The sequence below is a fragment of the Nilaparvata lugens genome, chromosome 11 (genome assembly GCF_014356525.2).
Source record: "Nilaparvata lugens isolate BPH chromosome 11, ASM1435652v1, whole genome shotgun sequence".
Taxonomy (NCBI): domain Eukaryota; kingdom Metazoa; phylum Arthropoda; class Insecta; order Hemiptera; family Delphacidae; genus Nilaparvata; species Nilaparvata lugens.
Window position 1 is genome coordinate 38,459,434 of NC_052514.1, and position 11,805 is coordinate 38,471,238.

Consider the following 11,805-nt stretch of genomic DNA (forward strand, 5'->3'; position numbering starts at 1 on the left):
ACTTGTATTTAATCATTCATTTATCGGAGTAATCGATTCCATTTATTCTATTCAAATAATATCTATCCAATTTTCACAACAGTTCCCAAATGACAATATCGTGATATTAGCCACTGAAATCCAAAGTTAACCGACTTAATTTTTAAATTAGAATGAAGAAAAAAAATCAAACAAATTTATTGAAATGTTAGTGGATTGTATCATACTTATCCTCACCTGAACCCACTCAAGATCATGTTTTCTAATGCAAGTTCCAATGAAATTATCATTGTATCACGATAAGATAATAAAAACAGAAATTAATTCCACAGCACAACAATTTCTACTTGTGGGACGACCTCAAGACGGCCTTCAATAATATCCCAGTCATACTGAGTATTATCATCCTTACAATTTACAACATACTTTGGTATGATCCTACAATAAACCATAGTATGACATGGTAGAGTATGGTACAATAAAATTCAACAGGTCATAGCAAGTTTCATGGCAAAAGTTGTCCACCTATTGAATCTTACACTCTCTCGTACTCACTAACTCTCTCACTCTCACTGTCTATCTTCTTTTTCTCTCACTCGTTAATTATCTATCACTCTCTATCAGAATCTAACTCTTTCTCACTCTCACTTACTCTTTGTCTCCTCTTTTCTCTCACTCTCATTTTTTCCCACTCACACTCTCACTCTACTTCTTACTCCCTCACTCACTCTCACTCCTTCTCTCTTATTCTACTCTTAGTCTACTCCATTTCAATGATTTTATTTTATTACATAATTACATCACTTTGTCAATCATATGATTAAATTTGTTCATAAATTATCATTTATATTAAAATTTTATTTGTGAACAAATCTTTAGTAGTATGAATTAATGGAATTAACGTTCTTGGTAGAGAGTTACTGGGAAGGATATTTTTAATATTCTTTCCAAAGAATGGACATTGATATGTTCAAAGCTCCGCCAATTTATGTAGATGCATCACAATATTATCTTGTATAGTTATTCCGAATTGATTTTTTTTTCATTTCATTGTACAGTTCAATAATTATTTTCTTACTTTATGTTATGTAAATTAATCTAAAACTTTGCTGTATTGTAAGCCACTCTATAAGTGTATAAGCAAGTATATATTATTGTAATCTACATAAATAAAGTACTCAATCAATAAATCAATTCTCATTTTCTTGCATTCTTCTTTAGTCATCCAAAATTTGTGTAATGAGTTCTACACAATTTTTGTAATTCACGTTTGATACGACTGCTGTTGATCTTCATTCTTCATTCTTCATTCTTCATTCTTCATCCTTCATTCTTCATTTTTCATTCTCCATTCTTCATTCTTCATTCTTCATTCTTCATTCTTCATTCTTCATCCTTCATTCTTCATTTTTCATTCTCCATTCTTCATTCTTCATTCTTCATTCTTCATTCTTCATTCTTCATTCTTCATTCTTCATTCTTCATTCTTCATTCTTCATTCTTCATTCTTCATCCTTCATTCTTCATTCTCCATTCTTCCTTCTTCATTCTTCCAATCTATCTCATGCTTCATCTCACTTCAAGGTGATGGAGCTTCTGCTTTGCGGTCACCCTTCAAAGTCGGCTACTATCACATTCTAACAATGTCCGACTCCTCCATGTATTCAATACAATAAACACATTAATTATTGATCATGGAGGCCTTGACCAAGAAATACCTACTCACGTTGCTTACCACTTCACAATCCACTAATACATTATCATTCACCAGTAAATACTATGTATTTATAACTATATTCTCTCCACTAATAATATTATTACTATAGATTCATATCGAATTAACCACCACAGTATTACCATTGAGAAATGAATACTCATCTATTCGTTTGTCTCTGGTATTACTTATGCTATATCTATATATTCCTTACTAGTATTCCTTATTACTATTCCTATTACTATTTCCTCTACTAGTATTACTATAAATATATGTTCAGGTCTCATCCCTGGGAAAACTCGTTGAAGGACATTAAAAGGATAATTATTATTCATCCTTAGAAAAACAGCTGATAATAATATTACTTCGTCGTCTATTGGTGATGGAAGTGAGTGAGCGAGTTCATGTGTGTGGGACCACAGAGAAACAATAGCGTGAGTAGATATCCCAGGGTATAGGGAGTTTATGTCGTAACTTTTACTGTTATCTCAAGCCGATTACTGTTGATTATTGTCGATTTTTGTTGAGTATTGTTGATATTTACTGTTTTTTTGGGGTGAGAGTGTATGAACGGCACAATATGAGAGACTACCAGTGTCACACAGCTTCAAGGAAAAGAGCTACGTGGACTATCGGCTTGAGATAACAGTAAAAGTTACGACATAAACTCCCATGGGATACCATGGGATATCTACTTACGCTATTGTTTCTCTATAGTGGAACTGAGTCAGAATTATGACTCAGCTGTTGAACTTTTGTAATCATTCAATCAGGTACTTAGTGCCGGTGGCAAAAAGCCGGTTATTTTCAATCCTGATTAATTCAGTAGATCCATCTTTTTGAAATGATCTTCTCTTATTTGGTTTACGTGAAGTTAATCAGGATTAAACTTAAACCGGGTTTTGTGCAACTGGGCCTTTGTGAGGGGAATTTTTGCATTTCTCTAAGAATTAATCTCAATTTACTGTGATTGGATAGAACATTTCTGTATGAATGTTATTATAATTTCTTCTTTCGTAATAATTTTTTTATGCTTTTGTACTCCATAGCGAAGCTCGGTCCCTTATATTGTGTAAAGAAGCCAGAATTGAACCCGTGACCAGAACATCACACAATACATGAGACGGAAGCACGGTTCAGAGACAGTTTTGATACGGAAGAAACAAAGTTTACGAAAGATACGGAAGAAGAGACAGTTTTGATACGGAAGAATAGACAGTTTTGATACGGAAGAAAGAAAGTTTACGAAAGATACGGAAGAAGAGACAGTTTTGATACGGAAGAAGAAACAGTTTTGATACGGAAGAAGAGACAGTTTTGATACGGAAGAATAGACAGTTTTGATACGGAAGAAAGAAAGTTTACGAAAGATACGGAAGAAGAGACAGTTTTGATACGGAAGAAGAAACAGTTTTGATACGGAAGAAGAGACAGTTTTGATACGGAAGAATAGACAGTTTTGATACGGAAGAAAGAAAGTTTACGAAAGATACGGAAGAAGAGACAGTTTTGATACGGAAGAAGAAACAGTTTTGATACGGAAGAAGAGACAGTTTTGATACGGAAGAAGAGACAGTTTTGATACGGAAGAAAGTTGATCTCTTGGCGCGACCTTGAACTTTCTGAGGTCACTGGGTCATCTTAGCCTAGGTTGAGGTACCGGCACATCACGTACATAAATAAAAATACTCTTTCCACTTTCCGTGATGCTATTTATGTATTCAAATAATCTTTCTACTTCCAAGTGCATTGATAAGTTACGATATCAAAAGTCAAAATCTGTTGGATTCACTTCGTCTGTCAGAACTATTTTATGACTTAAGATACTGTTGTTGGTAACATGTAGTGATTTTTATCCGTAATGAAACACTGAATGTTGTCTAGAAATATTACTAATCTATTAAAAATTTTAATACATGTCTCAACACATATGGTGTCATCTATCTTCTATCTTCTATCTATATATATAAAAGCGAAATGGCACTCACTGACTGACTGACTGACTGACTCACTCACTCGCAGAACTAAAAATCTACCAGACCAAAAACGTTCAAATTTGGTAGGTATGTTCAGTTGACCCTTTAGAGGCGCACTAAAAAATCTTTTGGCAATATTTCAACTCTAAGGGTGGTTTTTAAGGATTTAAAGTTCGTCTTTTAGCATGTATATTCTCATTATTCTCTTAATTATAATTGAAAAATGTCCATACTATATGTTAATATAGAACTATAATCAAGAGAGAGTACCTCTTCGAAACAGTTGTCAACTGGTAACTAAATTAATAATTTTGTCAGGTTGGCATTAAATTGAGTTGACTTTGTAAGGTTGGCACCAAGTTGAAGATTGAAATGCATTTATCGCGGAAAAATTGATTGGGCACTGCTACTTTAATCGGAGCTATTCCTGGGAATATTATATTACTAGCCGTCAGGCTCGCTTCGCTCGCCATATCCGTTTAGCCAGACGTTCAGTCTGGACCCCCGACTGGATCGTCCTAACATATGATAAAAATGCAGGCGAGCGAAGCTAGCCTGCTGATCTCATTCTTGGACGATCCAGTCGGGGGTCCAGGGGGCGAAGCCCATTGGCTAGACGGATGGCGAGCGAAGCGAGCCTGACGGCTAGTACTATAATAATGGAAAGAACTGGCTTATACACGTACAGGATAGGAGAATTATGTTTGACGCATTAGCCCATATAAATAAAACCAGAGCAAATGCTCATGAGCAAGAGCATGGAGCATAAGGTTTTGCTCATGAGCAAAAGGTAGAAGCAAAAGCATTTGCTCATTTTTATATGAATAAGCTTTACCTTATACTCTTACCTCATGCTCTGAACTCTGGAGCAAATGCTCACGTATTTTAAAGATTTTTCATCAGCTGATTCGCTTTTGTAGCCTTACTTTGTTTTTATAGCTCACGGAAGCGCTAAATATGCAAGTAGGGGGCACCGCTTGTGTTTGCGTCGTCTGCTCTGTTTTCTATTTATGAATAGAGTTTTAGGTTAGTTGAGTTTAGAATTTCGAAATAATAGCGTGAAAAAATGTCATCTCTATAATAATCTTCAGCATATTCTAATAATATCAATAGCCAGCCTTCTTATAATCGTCTACACTCTCATCTTCTTAAATGCCTATTACCTATTTTGTGATGGCTATCTTGATATCAGGTAGCTATCTTTTGTATTATTTTATTCTTTTGTAGGGATAATAGTGATATATATCATGGTTGAATCTAGAAAAAGTTTTATAGTTCTCAACTATTGGTTGTGATCGTATCTGGATCGATCATCAAAAAAATAGTTTAAGCATTTGCTCAAGAGTAAAAGCTTATACTCAAAATTGTATGAATAAGCTGATACCTGAATATCTGATGGAATATTGACTGTTCATTCCTGTTAGAAATAATTATAAATCATATCTTATTAGTCAAGAAAATATATTCTTCTATGAGTTAATAATTCATAGTTTCTCATGATAGGATATAATTATTTTGTTCATTTATATAAATTTTGAAAATTGTTGAAAATCTGGCAACGTTGCGGAGGAAGAAAAGGATAGCTCTATCTGTTTTGTTGAATGATAGACAAGAATAGCAGCATCAACGTAATCAAATAATGCCATTATTATCATGGACCTCTTCATAGAATGATGTGCATCTCAAAGCTCCAAGAATATCAGCCCAATGTGTTTTCTGAGCAGCCAAGAACGAAAATGATAACCAAAAAATTGACTGTCATTGATTAACATTAACATTTAAGTGGTGCTGATGCTTGATTTAGAATAAGCAGCTTATATAAATCTCGCTTAGCCTCAGTAGTGTAGATCTCAGAGATATTTTTAGTTGTGTCTGCAATAAAGGCTAACCATTTATTGGAAACATTGATTTCTACATCTGTAAAAATTCCAGAGAACGCGAAAACATATTTCCAATATCATATTGTACAGTTTATTCTCATTTCAAACATTTTCAGGAAACTGTGATACACTTTATGTTGGACGACTGAGGATGTATACACACGAAAAACGGTCAGACATTTCAAGTTTTGCGTTCGTGGAATCTGAATAATAGAATAATAGTACACGGGAACTGGAGTTATATCTTGAATAAGTACGAGGCAGAGTCTCTCTATTCACATTATATGGTATATATCGGGGACCGAGCTTCGCTCTGGAGTACAAAAGCATAAAAAATTCATTACGAAAGAAGAAATTATAATAACATTCATACAGAAATGTTCTATCTAATCACAGTAAATTGAGATTAATCCCAGAGGAATGCAAAAATTTCCTTCACAAAGGCCCAGTTGCACAAAAGCCGGTTAAATTTTAATACTGATTAACTTCACGTGAACCAAAACAGGGAAGAACATTTCAAAAAGATGGATCTACTGGAATTAATCAGGATTGAAAATAACCCTGCTTTTTTGCAACCGGCACTAAGTACCTGATTGAATGGTTACAAAAGTTCAGCAGCTGAGTCATACAGTCCCACACACTTGAACTCGCTCACTCACTTCCATCACCAACAGACGACTAAATTGATTATTATCAGCTGTTTTCTCAAGGATGAATAATAATTATCCTTCTAATGTCCTTCAGCGAGTTTTTCCAGGGATGAGACCTAGTGCAATCGAATTTTTATATTATAAACCTACTATGCTCTGAATTTCGTGAGAATCGTTGGAGCCGTTTCCGAGATCCGGTGAAATACCTACATATAAACATCTAAACATCTAAACATCCAAACATCTGAACATATAAACATATAAACAGAAGTTGCTCCTTTAATAGTATAGGATACAGAAGACTTTGTCGTCCTTCGAATGCTATCAGTACGAAAATGATAGAGGAAAATGATTTGAAACAATAACTTGATGATTATTGAATTTATAAAAACATTGTCTACATCATATCTTTGTGTTATAAACTTCACATTGCGAAATATCACCATATCTTTCTTCACACACCCCTGCCTTACTTGAAAACTTGTTTCTACTACTTATACTATAACTTACTGTTGTTGAAACTAATTAAGCTACCTACATTGGGGCCTGTTTAGTGATGTAAAACTCATAAAACTGGTTAATGCTAGTATTTATTCTCCCACACAATCATCTGGACATTATCTTCAGAATTAGCTAATTTATTTACCATCTTTATGGCTGATTGAGACATTGGCAAATAGCCCATCTTGTTTCAGATACTCAACGCATGGAATAATCGATTCTAAATATTGATTTGAATTTTGTTGTAGTTCATTGGGAGACTCGTAACATACAAAACCATCAAAAAATTCCCCTCTATTATTGATATTGTTTCACATTTTGAATGAAAAAGACTAAGAAATTGTCAAAAAACCACTGATTTATTGTTTCACATTGTTGAGAAATAGAACGATATATTTGCTGAGCATGATACAATTGAGAAAATATAGCATTAAAAGACATCCCATGTTCATGTTGCAAATGTCCAGCCGATTACTGTCGACTACTGTCAATAATTACTGTTCTGGCCGGGTGAGAGTGTAGGAACGGCACAGTATAAGAAACTACCAGCTTCACGATGAATAGATTGAGGGTGCTTTGAACCTCCGGAAACTAGGGATGGGTATCGAAAGACAAAACATCGATGTTTTTTTCCACCTTAACATCGATAAGTGAAAAACATCGAACAGTAAACATCGATGTTTTTTAACATCGTTGTATCGCCCTACGTTTTTACGGATGATACCAAGGTACCTAGAATACAGGTATTCTAGCAGAGCACAGGAGAAGAAAATGGATTAAGTTTTTTTATATGGATATCTGCTCTCCTTACAATAGGAGGACCTCTTTTCCAGAGCTAGATTAATTAGTGTTAAACGCATGTTGAGGAAATATATAATTGTAATAAGAAAAAACTCTATCCACCTAAGAAACGAAGAATCCGACCTCTTATTCAATTCTGAATAAGTATCCAACCTTGACACGGGCCACAGAAGTAGAAGTAATGTTAATCCTCAAGAGTATCCAACAGTCTCACATAAAAATACAGAGAGCCTGATTGAAAAAAAACAATCAGCAGGAAGTCATGCGAGATCTTTCACAAGAGTGATCTATATTCACGAAAAACACTAAACAGAATACTACACTAAATATGACAAAGATAATGATTATATTCTTTTACTATTGCTCTATATTGTTACTATAAGCTCTCAAGATAATCCTCTTCAAACAAAAAAAACTTAAGTGAAAAACATCGACCAGTAAACATCGATGTTTGATGTCAAAAATCGAAGTTTTTAAACATCGATGTATCGATACCCATCCCTACCGGAAACTGAATTTGCAATAGTTTTCATCTACTATTGGTTATCAAATACTAATTTCAATTACACTGTTCCAATTTACCCAAATGGAATGAGAGGACCACAAGAACGGCGCTTATCTGACGCTAAAATAATAATAATAATTATTATTATTTTTTTATCTGACGCTGTTCGGTAGGATGTTTTTGGTCATAGTCATTCAATCTCAGTTGTTTTCCATGCATGAAATCAAGCCGGTAAACAGCTGTTTGCAGAACAAATAAACATATGATTCTCATTACAGCATACTCTACTGTAATGAAACCATATAATGTTTCCTTTACAGTCGAGTATGTTTCCTAGTTCCGAAATAGGAACAGCAAAACTGCTACAAAAAAACTACATTCAGTGCTCCAGGTGGAAGTTTTGTCAACTTCCACAAAACTCATTATTCGGAATTTGTAAAGTAGGTTATGTTTATAGAATGCATGTCAACTTCAGCACAAGCAGGAAATGTTTTCTATTTCTCAATTATTCTTCTTTAGATTACTAGTAGTTCTGTGAACAGTAGACCTCACGCAGTATTCTCATCCACAAGTACCTGATTGAAACTAGACCTTATGGAAATACAGCAATAGACTGGCTTCTCCACACATCTGTGTAATCACTTGTCAGCTGATTTATGATGAATAATTCTATAGTCTGATTCTTACTCTAATATTGGCGTATGAAGGAGGCTCCTTTTTCCTGTTATATTATCCTTGAAATGCAAAATTTCCAAAAACCTTGAAAATACGTTGACGCACAATTAAAAAGGAACATACCTGTCAAATTTCGTGAAAATCTACTACCGCGTTTCGCAGTAAATGCGCAACATATAAACATTCAAACATTAAGAGAAATGCCAAACCGTCGACTTGAATCTTAGACCTTACTTCGCTCGGTCAATTATGACAAAAAATATTGTAAGCTACTTGGACGTGAATGTCTTTTACAGTGTTCGAATCAAATTCTAGTCTCGGCAAACGCCCCGACTAGAAACATCATTCTCGCCTGCAAAAGGCTCCTTCCCGTCCTTGTGACATAAGATACTATTTGACTTCATGGACATTACTCCCTCAAGTTCATAGATTTTGAAATGTTTGGATTATAAGATTCTTGGGTTCATAATATGGAGTTTACAAGAATGATATGAAATAAATAGTCAACAGAAAATTTATCAATTTGCATCAATCAATTGCAATTGGTTAATCTCTATCGCTTATGCCCGGTTGCACAAAAGCTGGTCGAATTTCAATCGTAATTAATTCCACGAGAACAATCAGAGGAGCATTTTTTTATGAAAGCCTTAGACTGAATCACGTGTGAAATTAATCGCTATTAAAATTCAAGCGGATTTTATGCAATTGGCACTTGTTTTTTTTTTTTGGTTTGTAGTCTAATATGGGACCATTCAATAGGACTCAAACTTTAACCAATAAGAGGCATAGGCATTGATATAGTGAGGTCCACGTTATAATGGCTGTGGAGAAAGATAGGAAAACTTCGGCACTCCAAACTTCCAATTATTGGAAACATATATTCGAATAATTCTAGTATTTCTCTAAATTACAACTTGTAAAAAGATATTCATAGTATGTTATTCTTATACCATAAAACAAAAAAATATATATAAAAGCTCGCGATAGACTCAGAGAGATGTGTCCAATTTATAAAAAAGTAGTGTCCGATTATATCAGATCAGTCTGGTCCAACAGATAATGTCTATAAAATCATATCGTCCCACAATTGTATGGATGAATGAACATGACCTTGATTCACTACACTTTTTCCAAAGTAATCTCTTGGAAAATAGGAGGTTTCACACCAGACTATGGAAACTGTACTGGAAAAGCATCTAAATATACATGATTATACTAGAATCACGCAGAATTGGAGAATCGTGACAGTGGTCTCAGTTTTAATATCGCATTGATATCATGATCATATGAGACCAACAAAAGTATTCCGAGATGCCAACGATTGTGATACAAGAGGTTTTCTTGTAGTGGTGAAAAACCATGATGTTGAAACATCCTCACATGGTGAAAAATTAACTAAAATGAACCTTGATTGAAGGAAAGAGAAAAAAGAACGAAAGATTAGAAAAAATATGAAATCTATCTTCGATAACGAATGAACGAACGTATATCCAAAGATCCACCCATGTGATACAGGAGGATAATTTTTTCTGTCTCTCTTTGAAAAACCATAAAAATATTCTACAAAATAGAATAAAATAATTCATTAACAAGAAGATAATCCTCCGGTAGTTGTTTGGTTACGAAACAATAAAAATGAAGAAAGGTTTTCGATGTCATCTATCTGGTTGTGAGAATATTACTTTTTTTGTTCCTCAATTCAAATATCTTTTCTTCTCTCATTATGGCTAGAAAAAGAAGAAGAAGAAGAAGAAGAAGAAGAAGAAGAAGAAGAAGAAGAAGAAGAAGAAGAAGAAGAAGAAGAAGAAAAAGAAGAAGAAGAAGAAGAGGGTGAAGAAGAGGGTAAAGAATAGGGAGAAGAAGAAGAAAAAGAAGAGGGTGAAGAAGAGGGTAAAGAATAGGGAGAAGAAGAAGAAGAAGAAGAAGAGGAAGAAGAAGGTTTCTCTGTTCATCTTCTTGTCTTCCTCTCAATCACTCTCTCTCGCTCTTTATGCTCTTCTTATCATCTCATTCCTATCTCGTATCATCTATAATCTATTTTTTTTATTCTCTGCTTTTGCGTTCTTTCTTGAATTTTCCTACCATTCTCTTATCTTCTATTCATATTCCTCTCTTCCTCGCATTAGTCTACCTGATACTCTATTTATTTTCCTATCTCCTTTTAAACTATGTTCCTATTTTCGCACTTATCTTCCCCATTCTTTCAACCACTGTTTCTCCAATTTCCTCTCTTCCTTATTCTTCCTTGATATTGTTCTTTATTGCTTCTCCATTTTTATTTTTCCTGTCTCACTCTGTCTGTTTTTCAATTTTGCTTACGAATGGTATTCTATTCTATTTGTATGACTCAGCTTCTCAACCTTCTTTATCCTAATATTCATAATATTCTTTCTCATCCACATTCATTATTTTTAGTTGTATTAGTTTTCTTTCTCTCTTGGAACTAGGAGTTTCAATCCTTCATCGTCTACTTGTTGTTCTTTTTCCTCCTACATCTCCTTCTTCTTCTTTTTCTTCTTCTTCTTCTCCTACTTCTTCCTCTTATTCTTCTTTTTCCTCTTCTTCTTCTTCTCCTTCTTCTTCTCCTTCTTCTTCTCCTTCTTCTTCTTCTTCCTCTCCTTCTCCTCCTTCCTCTCATCCTTCCTCTTCTTCGTCTTCTCCACCTCCTCCCTCTTCTTTTTTTCTTCTTTTTTCTTTTTCTTCTTCTTCTTCTTCCTCTTCTCCCTATGTTTTCTTGATAATATTTTTCTCCTGGTTTTCCTTTTCTGTTTCTCTATTTTTCACAGTGGTAGTGATGCAAAAATGATAAGGAGAGCTAAGCAAAACTCCTACTTTTTTCAACTTCAAATTTCCTTTTATTTGCTTCTACTAATTTCCTTCTCCACTGTTTCTCTATATCCCTCTCTATCACGCACACAAATTATCTTTTTTCTCCCTATTTCTCGCTACATATCTCTCTCAGATCCCACTCTGAAAATACCGTAGGAGTGATATGGAGATAAACAGTAACCTCCATATCAGATATGAATACAAGACAAGATGAAAGACATTAGCAATGACAATTAACATAAACTAATGAATTTTTCGTGTGTAACCGAATCCGGCCTCCGAAAAAGTTGCGTAC